This window comes from Pan troglodytes, chromosome 18 (assembly GCF_028858775.2).
Source record: "Pan troglodytes isolate AG18354 chromosome 18, NHGRI_mPanTro3-v2.0_pri, whole genome shotgun sequence".
Lineage (NCBI taxonomy): Eukaryota > Metazoa > Chordata > Mammalia > Primates > Hominidae > Pan > Pan troglodytes.
The window spans coordinates 27,950,679-27,967,711 of record NC_072416.2 but is presented as its reverse complement, the minus strand read 5'-3'; the positions used below and the strand labels follow the sequence as shown (position 1 = coordinate 27,967,711).

Genomic DNA, 17,033 nt, shown 5'->3' with positions numbered 1-17,033 from the left:
TTGTTGCATCTAAGGTTGAATCTAAGAGGTCAGCCTAAAAGCAAACTTCAATTCAGACTCAAGGGTCAGCAACAGTAGTCATAACACAAAAGCAACAAGATGTGGAATAGAATAGAACATGGAGATTTTCTGTGGCAATGCCACAGAGAGATGAGATGGAGGAGGGGTTGGTGTCTGTAGCTGTCAGTTCTTGTGCCATTAAGGTGATCAATTAGTCTGAATACATGGGGTAAGTCAGTAACATAGGGAAGATTAGAACTGACATTTGTCTAACTTCAAAGACTGGGGTATCTCTGCAATCTTTGCATGCTCCCCAGACACCTCTGTCTACTCAGTCCCTTATATACATTTATACTTTATGTCCATTCATACCTATTCTTGTGCCTCTGGGAAGATAAAGGAGGTACACTTTTCCCTATTCTCTCTGCTAAGTAAAACTAAAACCCCCAAACATTATATATAAAACTAGCAAACGACTTTGAAATGAAGTGAAGCAAGACTGTCTGGGGACCATTTCTTATCCTCCACACACCCTTCCTCCTTCTTGAAACCTCCTTTCAACCCTCTACTCTCTGTCATACTTTATTTCTGCAGCATTGGCTGACCACAGACCTCTCTAGTTTCCCAGAGTGGGGGACAGTCCAGAGGACTAAGGATTAAGGACTTCCTTCATTATTTCACTCCTTCTCCTTGAAGCAGATCATTAGGCATAAAAGCTTTGAGCCAACCGTAACATCAGATTGTTCCACAAATGACACATAACATGAAAATAGCCATCATAGCTTGGAATAACAAGTAAGGGCATCCCTCCCCCTTCATACGATGTCTTGCAGGAGCCAAGTCTTTCCATCTACATCCAGGCAGATGGTGCAATTTTCCTGTCCTTCCTCATGCAAACAGCTCATCTCCGAGGATGAAGATGTTGCTATTTGGGCTGTGCTCTTTGCTTCAAGTTGTAATTGTTCAGGTTAACTTGACACTTCATGGAACATCTGTAATTAATGTGTCACTTAGGGAGGTACAAAGGAAGGAAAACAGCGAGGGACCATTTTAATTGAGATAGAAATTCAACAATTAATTCAAAAACCCTTTAAGCACCTACTATGCACAAATAACTGCTTGGGACTAGAGCTACAAAGTTGAGAAAATGGTCCTTAGCTTAAGGAAGACAGCCTTTAGCAGAGACAGCAATTATCAGCAAGGGACAATGCAACATGCTCAGTGTGTTAGAGGAAATGTTCACAGATGCTCTGGTAATAGGTTGGAGTTAAACAGAGACAATGTATTTGCAATGCATATAACAAATAAAACTGTAAAATGAGTTCTCTCAAACTGATGAGAAATATACTAACACCCAACAGGAAAATGGAAAAAGGCAGGAACAGGCCAATAAATGTATGTTAACTAAAAATGAGATACTATTTCACCCCGACAAAGGCAAAAATTTAAAATGAGGCCAGGCACAATGGCTCATGCCTGTAATCCCAGCACTTTGGGAGGCTGAGGCAGGCGGATCATGACGTCAGGAGATTGAGACCATCCTGGCTCACACAGTGAAACCCTGTCTCTACTAAAAATACAAAAAAAAAAAAAAATTAGCCGGGCATGGTGGCGGGTGCCTGTAGTCCCAGATATTTGGGAGGCTGAGGCAGGAGAATGGCATGAACCTTGGAGGCGGAGCTTGCAGTGAGCCGAGATTGTGCCACTGCACTCTAGCCTGGGCGACAGAGCGAGACTCCACCTCAAAAAAAAAAAAAAAAATGTAAAATGAGAGGAAACTCCCAGAGCTGGCAAGACGCTAGAAGAAACATATATTGTCATGTCACTGGGGAAATGTGAGTCATCAGAGCCTTTTGTGGAACCATAACCATGCCATGTTTATTCAACTTAAAAGTACATATACTGGCTGGGTGTGGTGGCTCAAGCCTGTAATCCCAGCATATTAGGAGGCTGAGGCAGATGGATTACTTGAGGCCAGGAGTTCGAGACCAGCCTGGCCAACATGGCAAAACCCATTTCTACTAAAATATACAAAAATTATCCAGGTGTGTTAGTGCACACCTGTAGTCCCAGCTACTTGGGAGGCCGAGGCATAAGAATCTCTTGAACCTGGGAGGTGGAGGTTGCAGTGAGCCAAGATCCTGTCACTGCACTCCAGCCTGGGTGACAGAGCAAGACTCCATCTCAAAAAAAAAAAAAAATAGTACATGTACTGTTTATCTTGATCTGTCCTTTTTTGGTAATCTATCCTATATAAATAAAATTATTATTTGTGAAGGCAATAAAACTAAAAACAAGTTAAGTAACCATGGCTCTTCCATATTATAGAATATTAAGTAGCTAATATAAAGAATGAGTTAGATCTATGACTGTTAGCCCAAAAGGGTATCCATTATGTATTATTAATGAGAAAAGGAAGTTGCAAGAATATATACAGTATGATTTCGTTTGGGTAAAAACAGTGACAAATATTCTGTGTGTGTGTGTTTGCATGTGCATATTTGTAAATGTGTATGGAGAAAGAATAAAAGGATATACTCTAGGCTCTTAACATTTATAACTTTTTTGGAAAAGAAGATACAATAAGAGAGAGACTTTTCTCTTATAAATTGTTTTTTGTTTGTTTGTTGTCTGTTTTTTTTCCAAGACAGGGTTTCACTTTGTCACCGAGGCTGGAGTGCGGTAGCACAATCATGGCTCCCTACACCCTCAAACTCCTGAGCTCAGGCGAACTTCCTGTCTCAGCCTCCCGAGTAGCTTCAGACCACAGGCACACACCACCATGCGCGGCTAATTTTCTTTCTTTCTTTCTTTCTTTTTTTTTTTTTTTTTTGTAGAGAAGAGGTCTTGCTATGTTGCCCATGCTGGTCTTGAACTCCTGGGCTCAAGTGATCCTCCCGCCTTGGCCTCTCAAAGTGTTGGGATTACAGGCTTGAGCCACTGTGCCCAACCAATAGACATTTTTTTTTTTTTCCTAGAAACTGGTTGCAGTTCTTGTGCCTCTGGGAAGATAAAAAAGATATATTTTCCCTATTCTTCCTACTAAGTAAAACTAAAAACCCTTGACATTACATATAAAACAAGCAAAGGATTCTGAAATGAGGAGAAAGCAAACTGGCTGGGGATCAAGGAACAACACGTGGGTCTGCTCACTTGGTTTCTTTTCATTTTGTGTATCCCAGACTTGAAGCTGAAGAAGCTAACAAAAAAGCCTGTATAAAAGCCCAATCTTTCTGCCAAAAAACAAAAACAAAAAAGAACAGGAAAAGAGCAATCTAGCAAGAGAGAAAACTCTGGACAATAACCACTTAACTACATCCAAACACCATAGAAAAATTGTGGCCCTGTGTCCAACCACACCAGCAGACTGAGTGAGACAGCCCAGACTTCCACTTCCGGGGGACCCGTGGGACTGTAGCAAAACATTTAACATTTTTGTCACAAGAGAACCAGAAAGACAGAAGAAAGAGGATAGGACAACAACAACAATAACAAATAACATTTTTTTTTTAAAGAAATCATGGCTGAAAACTTTCCAATTTAACAAAACTTCAAAACCTCATTTCTTTCCATCTATTTTGTCACTTTTTAGATTGGAAGGTGGTTTAACAAGGCTTACAGGTGATCCGGAAGCATGCTTGAGTGAGAACCATTGCTCTAGTAATTCCCCAACCAGAAACCTGGGAGTAAGTCTTGATTCTTCACGTTCATCCCCTATCCACATTTAGCCAAGCCTGTCTATTGTACCTCAAAGTTCCTCCACCTCTTTCTCTCTTCACTACCACTATCCTAGTCCAAATGACCATCATCTCTTGCCTGGGCTGATGTAACATCCTCCTAAAGCTATGGCTCGCAACACTAGTTACAGTGATGCCTGGCCCCACTCCCAGAGGCTCTGATTTACAATAGCCTGAGGGTGGAGACACCCCTGAGTGACTGTGTCTTTAGCAACTCCCCAGGGAAGTATAATATACAGCCCACATGGAGAGCCATCTGAAATCATCTTCTCCTTCCACTCTTGCCTTTCTAGAAGTGCTGCTTCCAGGAAACACCCCAGAGGGTACCATTCACATTGTGGTTTGCATAAACCGTGGAGGGCTGCAAAGGGATTGCCCTGCCCTGGCACTTATTCTCTGCAAAGCAGGAGGAAGAATATTCTTAAAACATAAATCCTCTGTTTGGCTTTCACTTATAAGTGAGAGCATGTGGTATTTGGTTTTCTGTTTTTGCGTTAGTTTGCTTAGGATAATGGCCTCCAGCTGGGTCCATGCTGCTGCAAAGGACATGATTTTGTTCTTTTTATGGCTGTGTAGTATTCTATGGTGTATATGTACCACACTGGGTAAGTGTGGACATAAAGATGGGAACAACAGACACTGGGGACTTGATATGGTTTGGCTGTGTCCACACCCAAAACTCATCCTGAATTGTAGCTGCCATAATTCTCACATGTCATCGGGGTACCCGGTGGGAGGTAATTGAATCATGGGGGCGGGTCTTTCCCATATTGTTCTCATGACAGTGAATAAGTCTCCTGAGATCTGATGGTTTTTTGTTGTTTGTTTATTTGTTTTGGGACAGAGTCTCGCTCTGTTGCCCAGGCTGGACTGCAGTGGCGCAATCCTGGTTCACTGCAACCTCCGCCTCCCAGGTTCAAGCGATTCTCCTGAGTAGCTGGGGCTATAGCTGCGTGCCACCACGCCCAGCTAATTTTTTATATTTTTAGTAAAGACGGGGTTTCACCGTGTTAGCCAGGATGGTCTCGATCTCCTGACCCCGTGATCCACCTGCCTCGGCCTCCCAAAGTGCTGGGATTACAGGTGTGAGCCACCGCGCCCAGTCGATCTGATAGTTTTATAAAGGGGAGTTCCCCTGCACAAGTTCTCTCTTGCCCGCCACTGTGTAAGATGTCCCTTGCTCTTCTGCCATGACTGTGAGGCCTCCCCAGCCATGTGGAACTGTGAGTCCATTGAACATCTTTCCTTTATAAATTACCTAGTCTTGGGTATACAGCTGGAGAACAGACTAATACAGGACTACTAGAGGAGCAAGAGAGGGAGGGGGGCAAAAGGCTGAAAACTACCTATTGGGTATTATGTTCACAACCTGGGTAATGGGATCATTCTTACCCCAAACTTCAGCATCATGCAATATATCTTTGCAGCAAACCTGCACATGTATGTTCTGATTCTAAAATAAAAGTTGAAAAATTTTTAAAAACATAAATCTTATTAGGAGTTTCCCCTGCTTAAACACATATGTGCCTTACCATAATACATAGGAGAAAATCCACGCTCCTTACCAAGGCCTAAATGCCTTGCAGCACCTGGCCCCTACTTACAACCTCATCTTCCTTCCATCACCATTCTCTCCCCAGACGGCCTTAATTCAGTTCTTCAGACCCACAGAGCTCTTTCCCACCCTGGAGTCTTCATGCAATTTGCTCCCTCTTTCCAAAATGTACTTTCTCCACTCGTCACATGGCTAACATCTTCTCATTCCTTGGGTGTCAACTCCAGTCACCTCTTCAGCATGGCCTGGCCACAAATCCAAGGTGGCACACATCCCCCAGCCCCCCAGGTGTTCTTTATCTCAATCACATAGTTACTGTCTTTACAGCACTGTTATTAAAATCATTTCACTTGTCTGTTTGATTGCTTGGTTCCTCTCTCTGTTTCTCTGTCTCTCTCTTACTCCTCCCCCAACCCAGTCTAGACTGAAAGCTCTGCAGAGTCAATGATAATTTTTGTTTTGCCCACCTTAACACAATGCCCAGCACATAGTATACAATACAGATTTGTTGAGGGAATTAATTAATCATGGATCCAAGAGATGATAAGACATCCAAGTCTGGGCCTCCACACTGGACACCTCTTAGAACTCAGGCAGTAAGGCAATTAACACTGGGAAGATTGATCCAAGATTAGGAAACCCTTCCTTGGGGTCTAGGATTCAGAATCAAGACTCCAGACTTGGAAACGAACCATAAAGGGCTCAAGTAGAAATTCAGGAAAAAGGACCAAGATAAAATTCCAATCTTGCAAACTAAAGCTAGCGAAAAACAAGACTTGATGTTTTTGGATACTGAAACCCTTGTGATAGAAAAATAGCAAAAGAAAATAGGAAGCACATGAACACAGAGGATGCTGAGACACTGGTAGGCATTCCTGGGAACGCGAGCCCCAGTGGCTCAAGCAACGCTAAGTCCTCATAATAGGCATTGCATATGTCCCAGGATTGATCTGGGAGTGGAGGAGTTTGCTGAGAACTGCTTTACCCGCAGTTTCCTGTTATATATTTAGTGAGCATTTATCATGTGCCAGGCACTGCGCTAGACGTTGGGTTACAGTAATAAGGAAAACAGACAATGACCATGCAATCACTGGAAAGCCAGTCAATAAACAAAGAAATTGAGCCAAGCAAATTCTAATTTAATGGAGCCCAAAGCTTGTATACAGTTGTCCCCTAGCATCTGCAGGGAATTGGTTCCAGGACCCCCTACAGATACAAAAATCCATGCTCAGGGCCTTTATATAAAATGACACAGGCCTGGCGCAGTGGCTCACGCATGTAATCCCAGCACTTTGGGAGGCCCAGGAGAGCAGATCACAAGGTCAGGAGATCGAGACCATCCTGGCTGACACAGTGAAACCCCATCTTTACTAAAAATACAAAAAATTAGCAGGTAGGGGTGGCGGGAGCCTGTAGTCCCAGCTCCTCGGGAGGCTGAGGCAGGAGAATGGCGTAAACCCGGGAGGCGGAGCTGGCAGTGAGCCGAGATCGCGCCACTGCACTCCAGCCTGGGCGACAGAGTGAGACTCCGTCTCAAAAAGTAAATAAATAAATAAATAAATAAATGACATGGTATTTGCATATAACTTGCACACACTCTCCCATATACTTTAAATCATATCTAGATACTTATAATACCTAATACAATGTAAATGCTACATAAATAATTGGTATACTGCATTGTTTTTTGTTTGTATTATCTTCTACTGTATCATTATTTTTTTCATTGTAGTTTTTTTCTAGTATTTTCCATCTGTGGTTGGTCAAATCCACAGATGTGGAACTTGAGGATACAGAGGGCTGACTGTAATTTGGGGAAAGGAGAGCATCTAAAAAAAATACAAAGGTACAAATGCAAAATTAGGTACTGAAGTCAATGTCTATGGGCTTGTCAAACTCCCAGAACTGTACATCCAAAAAAAGCATATGTAAATTTAAAAATAATTTTAAAAAAGCAGAAATAAGTGGCATAGAAGTAACCATTCAATAGGTTTTATATTGCATTACTGTCTCCAGAACAAAAAATAAATGTGTATAAAGAAAAAAACAAACAACCCCATCAAAAAGTGGGCAAAGGACATGAACAGACACTTCTCAAAAGAAGATATTTATGCAGCCAAAAAACACATGAAAAAATGCTCATCATCACTGGCCATCAGAGAAATGCAAATCAAAACCACTGTGAGATACCATCTCACACCAGTTAGAATGGCAATCATTAAAAAGTCAGGAAACAACAGGTGCTGGAGAGGATGTGGAGAAATAGGAACACTTTTACACTGTTGGTGGGACTGTAAACTAGTTCAACCATTGTGGAAGTCAGTGTGGCGATTCCTCAGGGATCTAGAACTAGAAATACCATTTGACCCAGCCATCCCATTACTGGGTATATACCCAAATGACTATAAATCATGCTGCTATAAAGACACATGCACACGTATGTTTATTGCGGCATTATTCACAATAGCAAAGACTTGGAACCAACCCAAATGTCCAACAATGATAGACTGGATTAAGAAAATGTGGCACATATACACCATGGAATACTATGCAGCCATAAAAAATGATGAGTTCATGTCCTTTGTAGGGACATGGATGAAATTGGAAATCATCATTCTCAGTAAACTATCGCAAGAACAAAAAACCAAACACCGCATAGTCTCACTCATAGGTGGGAATTGAACAATGAGATCACATGGACACAGGAAGGGGAATATCACACTCTGGGGACTGTGGTGGGGTGGGGGGAGTGGGGGGGATAGCATTGGGTGAGATACCTAATGCTAGATGACGAGTTAGTGGGTGCAGCGCACCAGCATGGCACATGTATACATATGTAACTAACCTGCACAATGTGCACATGTACCCTAAAACTTAAAATATAATAAAAAAATAAAAAAATAAAAAAAAATAATGAGTAAACTGCTGGACTTGGGTGGAATAGGCTGTTTATGTGTGTGTGTATATATATATATCTGTGAGGTCCATTTGGCCTATTAAATACAATGCTATTCAAGTCTGCTGTTTCTTTATTGACTGTCTGTCTGGATTTTCTATTCATTATTAAAAATGGGGCACTGAAGTCTCCTACTATTATTGCATTGCTGTCTATTTGGTCCAGCAATCCTACTTCTGGATATTTATCCAAAATAATCAAAATTAGGATCTCGAAGGGATATTTGCACTCCTGTGTTCATTGCAGGCTTATTCACAACAGCCAATATATGGAAACAACCTAAACATTCATCAGTGGATGAATGGATAAAGCAAATGTGTTCTACACATACAATGAAATAGTATTCAGCTTTATGAAGAAAGGAAATCCTGGCCACGTGCAGAGGCTCACACCTGTAATCCCAGCACTTTGGGAGGCCGAGGCAGGCAGATCACTTGAGGCCAGGAGTTTGACACCAGCCTGGCCAACATGGTGAAACCCCATCTCTACTAAAAATACAAAAATTAGTCGGGCATGGTGGTGCGTGCCTGTAGTCCTGGCTACTTGGGAGGCTGAGACTGGAGAATTGCTTGAACCTAGGAGGCAGAGGTTGCAGTGAGCTGAGATCATGCCACTGCACTCCAGCCTGGGTAAAAGAGTGAAACTCTGTCTCAAAAAACAAAAGGGGGAGTGGGGGAAGAAAAGAAAAGAAAGAAAGAAATACCTGACACTGGGTAATTTATAAAGAAAGAGGTTTAGTTGGCTCACAGTTCTGCAGGCTGGGAAGGAAGGAAGGAAGGGAGGGAGGGAGGGAGGGAGGGAGAGAGAGGAAGGAAAGAAGAGAAGAAGGAAGAGGAGAAGAAGGGAAGGAAGGGGAGGAAGAAAAGGAGAGGAAGGGAAGGTAAGAGATGGGGACAGCAGCAAATGTTAAGAAAAAACGGGAGACAGACAAGTTTCATAATATAAACTCAGCCCCTATACACACCATGGAGCTATCCATGAATGCTGCATGGTCTTTTCAGTTATTTCCCTTTCTACTTAAACAAGTTTGATTTGAGTATCTACCACTTAAAAAAAGAAGGAAAGAGCTTTGGCCAATTAAAAGCATATGTTGCTAGGGAATTTAACCTAGTCTACTGAGTTAGGTGGGATCTGTCTAAGTACCCCTTAAACCAAGACTCTAAGGGATAGTGAGAAGGAACCTCCAAATCATTTTAATTCTGAGTAACCCAAAGCCATGTGTTTGCCTTCAGAGTGGAGGATAAGATCACATAGATTTAATGAGATCTCTGCTCCTTTTGAGAGGAAAGAGGTCTGCAACAGTCCAGGAGTTTTTCTTCTCCATGTATCAATCCTGCATGGGGATTTTTCCCTAGAACTGAGAAGCAGGAGACAGAATTTGCACCCACCAAGGATCAGGCATGTGGTTCAACATGGCATCTATGCTTCCACCCTCAGGCATTGGAAAGTCTTGGTCCTGAAGCTAATATCAGGCTGTGCTCCAATCCAAAGATCATGAATTAATGGCCCCTATCACAGAAATAAAAGTAATATGTACTTTAGAATCTCCCTATGCTATTCACAGGAAGATTTCTCCCAAGCTATGTTTATTCTGTTTTAAGCTTAATAACCTTATATGTAGGTGTTGACTATAGCTTGTATGTAGATTTTTTTCCGAAAGAGGGTCAAGAGTTATATTTCCTATCATTTTCCCGTGATATAACTTGAACTTCTTATCCCCATTTTACTGGCAAGTAAATGAAGACACAAAGAATAACAAAATTGAAAATATGAGAAAAGCCAGCATGAGACAGATAAAATGTGAGAAAGCCAGAGGCTTGGCATGGGGATCATTCAGAATCTGGAATATTGTTGGTAACAATCACACCTAAAATTATATTTCTTTCATTTTTTTTTTTTTTTTTGAGATGGAGTCTTACTCTGTCACCCAGGTGGGAGTGCAATGGCACGATCTTGGCTCACTGCAACCTCCCCCTCCCGGGTTCAAGTGATTCTCCCACCTCAGCCTCCCGAATAGCTGGGACTATAGGCATGCACCGCCATGCCCAGCTAATTTTTGTATTTTTAGTAGAGATGCGGTTTCAACCATGCTGGCCAGGTTGGTCTCAAACTCCTGACCTCAAGTGATCCGCCCATCTCAGCCTCCCAAAGTGCTAGGATTACAGGCATAAGTCACTGCACTCGGCCTTAAAATTATATTTCTTTTTAAAATGTTTCAAAAATAAAGAAGAATTCATCCCCCCATCCCCCACTCCCCATTCCTAACAAGAGGTCTTTCAAGAGAGAATGTACCAAAGAAATACACACAGAAATGATTTGATTGAGAGAGTGGAAAAGCTGAAGATATGATAAAGGAACATTATGTTTTTGGCAACAAGTTAAAGAGCAATTAGAAACTCCAGGCTTAAAAAACTATGAGAAAGTCATGCTCTAAATATGAAGCTAATTAAATGTGGTGTGGTTTTAAGCCACTGCCGTAAGAACATAAAAATCTTTTAACTTTGAGGCTTAGGACATTCTTATTTGAGTGACCAAAGGGTTGTGACTTTATATCTGTAAAGAAGAAAATATAATTTTAGTTCAATCCCTGCTCCAGGTGTGAATGACCATTACATAATTATAATAACGAAAGCATGAGTTTGTATTCTATTTTCAGTGTCAACCTATTGGCAAAGAACAACTTAACTGTTTGTTAAAGAACAGAATGTAGCTGTTAAGTGTCTTGGCAACCTGAGAGTAAAAGGGTAACAGAAAAGGGGAGGGTGAGAGTTGAGTAGAGGCAGGAAGAAAAATGAAAGGAAATAATGTCCCCATCTCAAAAAGAACGTAGGAAAAAAGCACCGATAAAATTTAAAATGGGAAGATAGAAACTGTGTACAAACTATATTGCATAAAGTTGAAAATGTAAATTTAGAAGAACCAAAAACAAATGCACCAAATATTCAGAAGGGGACAGAAGAGAAAGGGTTATTTGTCTGAACTAAATCTAAATCCTCATTTTTCATCACAAAGAAGAAATAAAAATTGTATGCCATAGATAAGTCAGAAAATAGAGATGTAAGTATACTATTTAGAGTTCTAGTGGAAACAGACAGAAGAAGTAAAACCAGAAATAGTTAAAAAATAAAAATAAAAAAAGCTGCCTCTGGAGAGAGAGCTGCAGGTGGAGTGAACACCTATTGTTTTCTGTCAGTGAGTGTTTCTGTATTTCATGACTTGTTACCATGTATATCTATTGTTTTGATTTAAATTTTTTTAAATTTTAATAGGTAAAATTCTGGAAAAGGATTCTCCGAATCAATGCCCATGTCTTGACATTATCCTTTGGTGGTGGTAAGAAAGAAGGGATCTGATTTAATAGTGCCCTGGGGAGCCATGGTGTCCCCCACAATTCAATTTTGTGAACGTTTATTGAGTAAATAGATTCTCTGTGGCAGGACCTCTGCTAAGCCATGAAAGGATAAAAAGATGAATCAAACATGGTTTCTGCCCCCAGAAGCTTACAGGAAAGTAAGAGAAAAGCATGAACTGACAAAAGAAGGTAGAATATACCAAAAGTATATAGTTCCATCAAGACACGGTGGAAGACAGAGGAAAGACTGACTATAGGAATTAATACGAAGAATGTAGAAGTGTAGCTGGTGCTGTTAGAGCCCCACCCATATTCCTTCATCTGTCTCCTTCCCCATATATACCAGCAGCATCCCACTGAACATGCCTGTGACATTTCACATGAACTGAACAGGACCCAGACAGAAATAATGTTATTATCATCTTGAGTGACCCTAGACCACAGTAGCTCATGACCACCAGAAGATTAGTGGAGAAATTTGCTATGACCACGGGATTATGGTCTTTTTAAATAAAGTGGTTCCTAAGTTGAGGCCATGAAGAATGAGTAAAACTGGGGCAGGCAAAGATTAAGGAGAAGAACACTGTAAACAGAAATAAAAATTGCCAGCAGTAGATAAGCCAAAAAATAGAGATGTAAGTATAGTGCTCAAAGTTCTAGTGGAAACAAACAGAACTAAACACAGAAATAGTTAAAAAAAAAAAAAAAAAAAGAAGAAGTTAGTTGCCTCTAGGGAGAAGACTTCAGGTGGAATGAAAGGTTGTTGCTTTTTGTCAGTAAACACTTCTGTATTATATGACTTGTTACCATGTATAACTATTACTTTGATTTTAAAGTTTTAAATTTTAATAAATAAAATTCTAGAAATTGATTCTCTGAATGAATGGCAATGTCCTGACACTTGATTAGAAGGAACAGAGACAGGAAGGGTGAAGAGAGGCTTATTTCTCATTGAAATTTCCCATGTCTCTGAATTTCCCTTTTGAAAGATTCATCTATTACTGTTTTTTGTTTGTTTATTTATTTGTTTTGATTTTCGTTTTTTTGTTTTTTTCAGTGCAGTGGCACAATCTCAGTTCATTGCAACCTCCACCTCCCGGGCTCAGGTGATCCTCCCATCTCAACCTCCCAAGTAGCTGGGACCACAGGCATGCACCACCACACCTGGCTAATTTTGGGTGTTTTGGTTTTTGTTTTGTTTTGTTTTGTTTTGCTTTGCTTTTGTAGAGATAGGGTTTCACTATTGTACTAGTCTGGTCTCACACTGCTAGTAAAGGCATATCCAAGACTTGGTAATCTATAAAGAAGAGAGATTTAATGGACTCACAGTTTCACATGGCTGTGGAGGCCTCACAATCATGGCAGAAGGAAAAAGAGAAGCAAAGGCACCCCTTATATGGCAGCAGGCAAAAGAGCTTGAGCAGGGGAACTCCATTTATAAAACCATCGGATCTCGTGAGACTATTCACTACCGCAAAACAGTATGGGGGGAAACACCTCCATAATTAAATTCTCTCCACCTGGCTCCGCCCTTGACATGTGGGGATTATTACAATTTAAGGTGAGATTTGGGTGGGGACACAGCCAAACCATATCAACCATGTTGCCCAGGCTGGTCTCGAACCCCTAGGCTCAAGCAATGCTCCTGCCTCAGCCTCCCAAAGTGCTGGGATTACAGGCATGAGCCACTGTGCCTGACTTACTAGGTTCATATCTGTCTTCTCCATTTGGTAATCTCATGAAACTAGCTATTAATTCATTTATTACTGCATCCTCCAAAAAGTCCAATATCCAGAAGATGTTCCACAAGTTGATGGAATGAGAAAAAACAAAATGAGAAAAGGAGAGAGGAAGGGCTGGGTGGTAGCTTAGTGTACACATCAGCTCTTTGCCCTGAACAGCTACCTCCCCGCCTGTAGAAATGGCATCTGGCATCTTATAAGTGACCTCTCCTTTGTAAACTTTTGCATCTGATTATTTCTCCACGTACCACCACTCCCTTTGATCCACAACCTGTCTTCATTTGCACTGGATCCATTTCTTGCTTTCCACCCCAGCTCTTCATATTTGATGCATCAGACTGTCTCTGACTTCTGGACTCACCTGTAATCTGGACTCAAATCTGTCCACTTGATGAAGAAATTTTAATTGAGTGCTTATTGTATACCAGGCACGGCAATATAATGAAGAAATACACCCACGTAATGTCTGCCCTCTCTGAACTTACCTTCTCCTGGAGTAAACAGATAATCACACTCACAAAAAAAAAATTACAGACTGTGTTTGAGTGACATGAATAAAAAGAACAAGGTGTTATGAACTAGAATAATAGGTGATCTAAATTAGTCCAGAGCTGCGAGGGAGAAGGGAAGTTAGAAAAGACTTTTCTGGGGAAGTGACATTTAAGTTGGGATCTGGAAGAAAAATAAGATTAAGTGATGTAAAGGGGGAGATGTTTGAGAGATAAGGCTGGAGAAGTCAGACCAAATCATTAAATCACTCAGAGCCTTACAGACTGTATTAAGTTTTGCTACAATAATAAATATCAACGTCTTAAAATAGTGATTTATTTCCCATTCATGTTATACGTCCATGTGGGTCATGTCTTCATGTTGCCTTCAGGACTGATGGATCAGTCTTTATCTGGGCCAATGCTAGTCTTATAAAAGAGGAAAAAGAGAGAAAAGAGAAGCCATATATCTGGCCCTTAAAGCTTCTGCTTAGAAATAACACACATCACATTGGCCCACATTCCATTAGCCAAAGCAAGCCACGCGGCTACATTTGTGTTCAACAGAGTAGGAATATATAATCCTCCTGCATGGAGGGACCCTGCAAGTCACATGGCCATGATTAACATTAGTGAGACAGGGAAGTAGAACCCTTACCCAGGAAGAGCATCAAATATTTTGAACACTGATACAATTTCCTACATAGGTTTTATCCTAAGAGCAGTGGGAAGCCATGGAAGAGTCTTAAGCAGTGATAAGATTCATAATTTCACAAATTATAAATCACAATGCAGAGAATGGCTTGGAAAGTCTCAAAAGTGTTTATTGATGGTTATCATAATAGTAAAGGTGGGAGGAAATGTATGACTTATACTAGGGTGATGCCAGTGGAAATAGAAGACATAGATGGGTTAAAGTCTTATGAGATGGAATTTATAAGATCTATTGAGTTGTTGGGTATGGATAGTAAGAAAGAAAGAAGGATCAAAAATGGTTCTAGATTTAACTCTTTATGCCTTTACATTATAGTTACCCACTCATTCCTAGCCACTCTCTTTTTTTACTAAATATCCTGGTGTACCATTTTCCTCTCTGTTCCAAGCACTACCACTATCCCAAGTGACTTTAGTATCCATTTGAGCACCCCATTCACTATCTATGCTTCTCAAATCTTTTGCCCGCTCAACTCAGTGGCCTTCACCTCCACTCTTCTTTGACCATCTTCTCTCATGATCACACCCCAGACCATAAAGTCATCCATCCAACAAGAAATCTCACATCTCTGAGATCTTAAATTCTAAGATTTCTTTTTGGCAACAGCTGACAATCATCCTAGCTCCTTTTTTAATATTTTAATCTTTTGTATCAATGTCTGACTTTCTCACCTACATGGAAAAATGCCAGCCCTGGATGAATCCAGTAATTGCCTCCCACACGTCTTCACTAGCTGTGAGCTCTGCTGGAAGAAATCATATAATTAGAAAGAATGGAATAATAGCAAAATTCTGGTCTCAAAACTCATCTGAGCCCTTCATGCTGTTGTGAATATCTTCTGGGTTTCTTTTTCCATAGTTGTTTCAGATCTGTAGTCTCCTGAACTGTATTAGTCCATTCATGTTGCTATAAAGAAATACCTGAGGCTGGGTAATTTCTAAAGAAAAGAGATTTGTTTGGCTTATGATTCCACAAGCTGTACAAGAAGCATGGCACCTGCATCTGCTTCTGGTGAGGGTTTCAGGGAGTTTCCACTCATGGTAGATGACCAAGGGGACTAGCATGTGCAGAGATCCCATAATGAGAGAGAAAGCAAGAGGGGATCAAGTTGCCAGGCTCCTTTTAACAACCAGCTCCCAAGGGAACTAATACAGTGGAACTTGCTCGTTACTCCCACTCAGGGAGGGAGTTAATCTATTCATGAGGTATCCACCCCCATGACCCAAACACCTTCCACTAGGCCTACTTCCAACACTGGGAATCAAATTTCAACGTGAGGATGAAGGTCAAATATCCAAACTATAGCATAAATTTTCTTAACTTCCTCTTCTCTGATCACCCTTAGAATAAGACCTGACCTTCTACTTCCCAAAGTAAGTTAAAATCCTGTATTATCTCCCCTCCCCATAACTTCAAGGGGAAACTACCTCACATGGTTCCTGTAGCATGTATGCATGTAGAGCACGGCCAAGATTCAAGTCACATGATCCCTTCCACTGTCCAATGCATCATTCATTGATTAGCCAGTCATGAAAAATTTGTAAGTCTGGCTCACAAAATTAGGATCAGCCAATCTGATATTTGCCTGAATTTGGAATTACAAAACTGAAGCAGCTGAAAGAAAGTGATGTGGGCAGCCAGCACGATGTGGGTATGTGAAGGTTAATATCAAGTAGAAAGAACATATAAACAGAAGATGCTGATGAGTGGAGAAAGGAAACCAGAGCTGACACCCAGGGAAAAGAAAGCAATTCCCTGCTGTTCATTAGACAGGGAGCATCTTAGCTCCCAGTTCCAAACTCTGTAAGGTCTGGCTCTACTTCGGTTGGTTAGATGGACTTTCTGAGATTTTTTTAAATTTTATTTTAGAGACAGGGTCTCACTCTGTTGCCCAGGCTCAAGTGCAGTGGCCTGATTTTAGGTCACTATAGCTTCAAACTCCTGGTCTTAAGTAATCTTCCCGCCTCAGCCTCTCAAGTAGCTGGGACTAAAGGTGCACACCAATACACCCGGCTAATTTTTTTAAAATTTTTTGTCTAAATGGGGTCTTGCTATGTTGCCCAGGCTAGTCTTGAACTCCTGGCCTCACGTGAGCCTCCTGCCTCAGCCTCCCAAAGTGCTGGGATTATAGGCATGAGCTGCCACACCCAGGTGAGATTTTTTCATGCATTCTTCTGCAGTAGACGTTGCTATTTGCCTATCCACATTCCCTTCTCCTTTTTGCCCTGAATAACACTCTGATTTTGTTGAGGGGACTGTATACCAATGAAATATACTTACCTTTGACAGGTGCAGTGACATGAGCCTGTAGTCCCAGCTACTCAGAGGCTGAAGCAGGAGAATTGTTTGAGCTGAGAGGTTCAAGACCAGCCTGGGCAATGTAGCAAGAACCAGTCTCTTTAAAAATTTAAAAATAAAGTAAATATATTTGCCTCCCCAAACCTTCTTGCAAATAGGAGAGTTATATGACCTTCTCTGGCCAATGAGA

At 41.1% G+C, this 17,033-nt stretch overlaps 1 long non-coding RNA gene across 1 annotated transcript in view; it reads right to left on the bottom strand.

Moving 5' to 3' along the window:
• The window catches only part of LOC129137322 (uncharacterized), a 323,240-nt gene that overhangs the window by 236,604 nt on the left and 69,603 nt on the right, over positions 1 to 17,033 (bottom strand). The window lies entirely within an intron of this gene.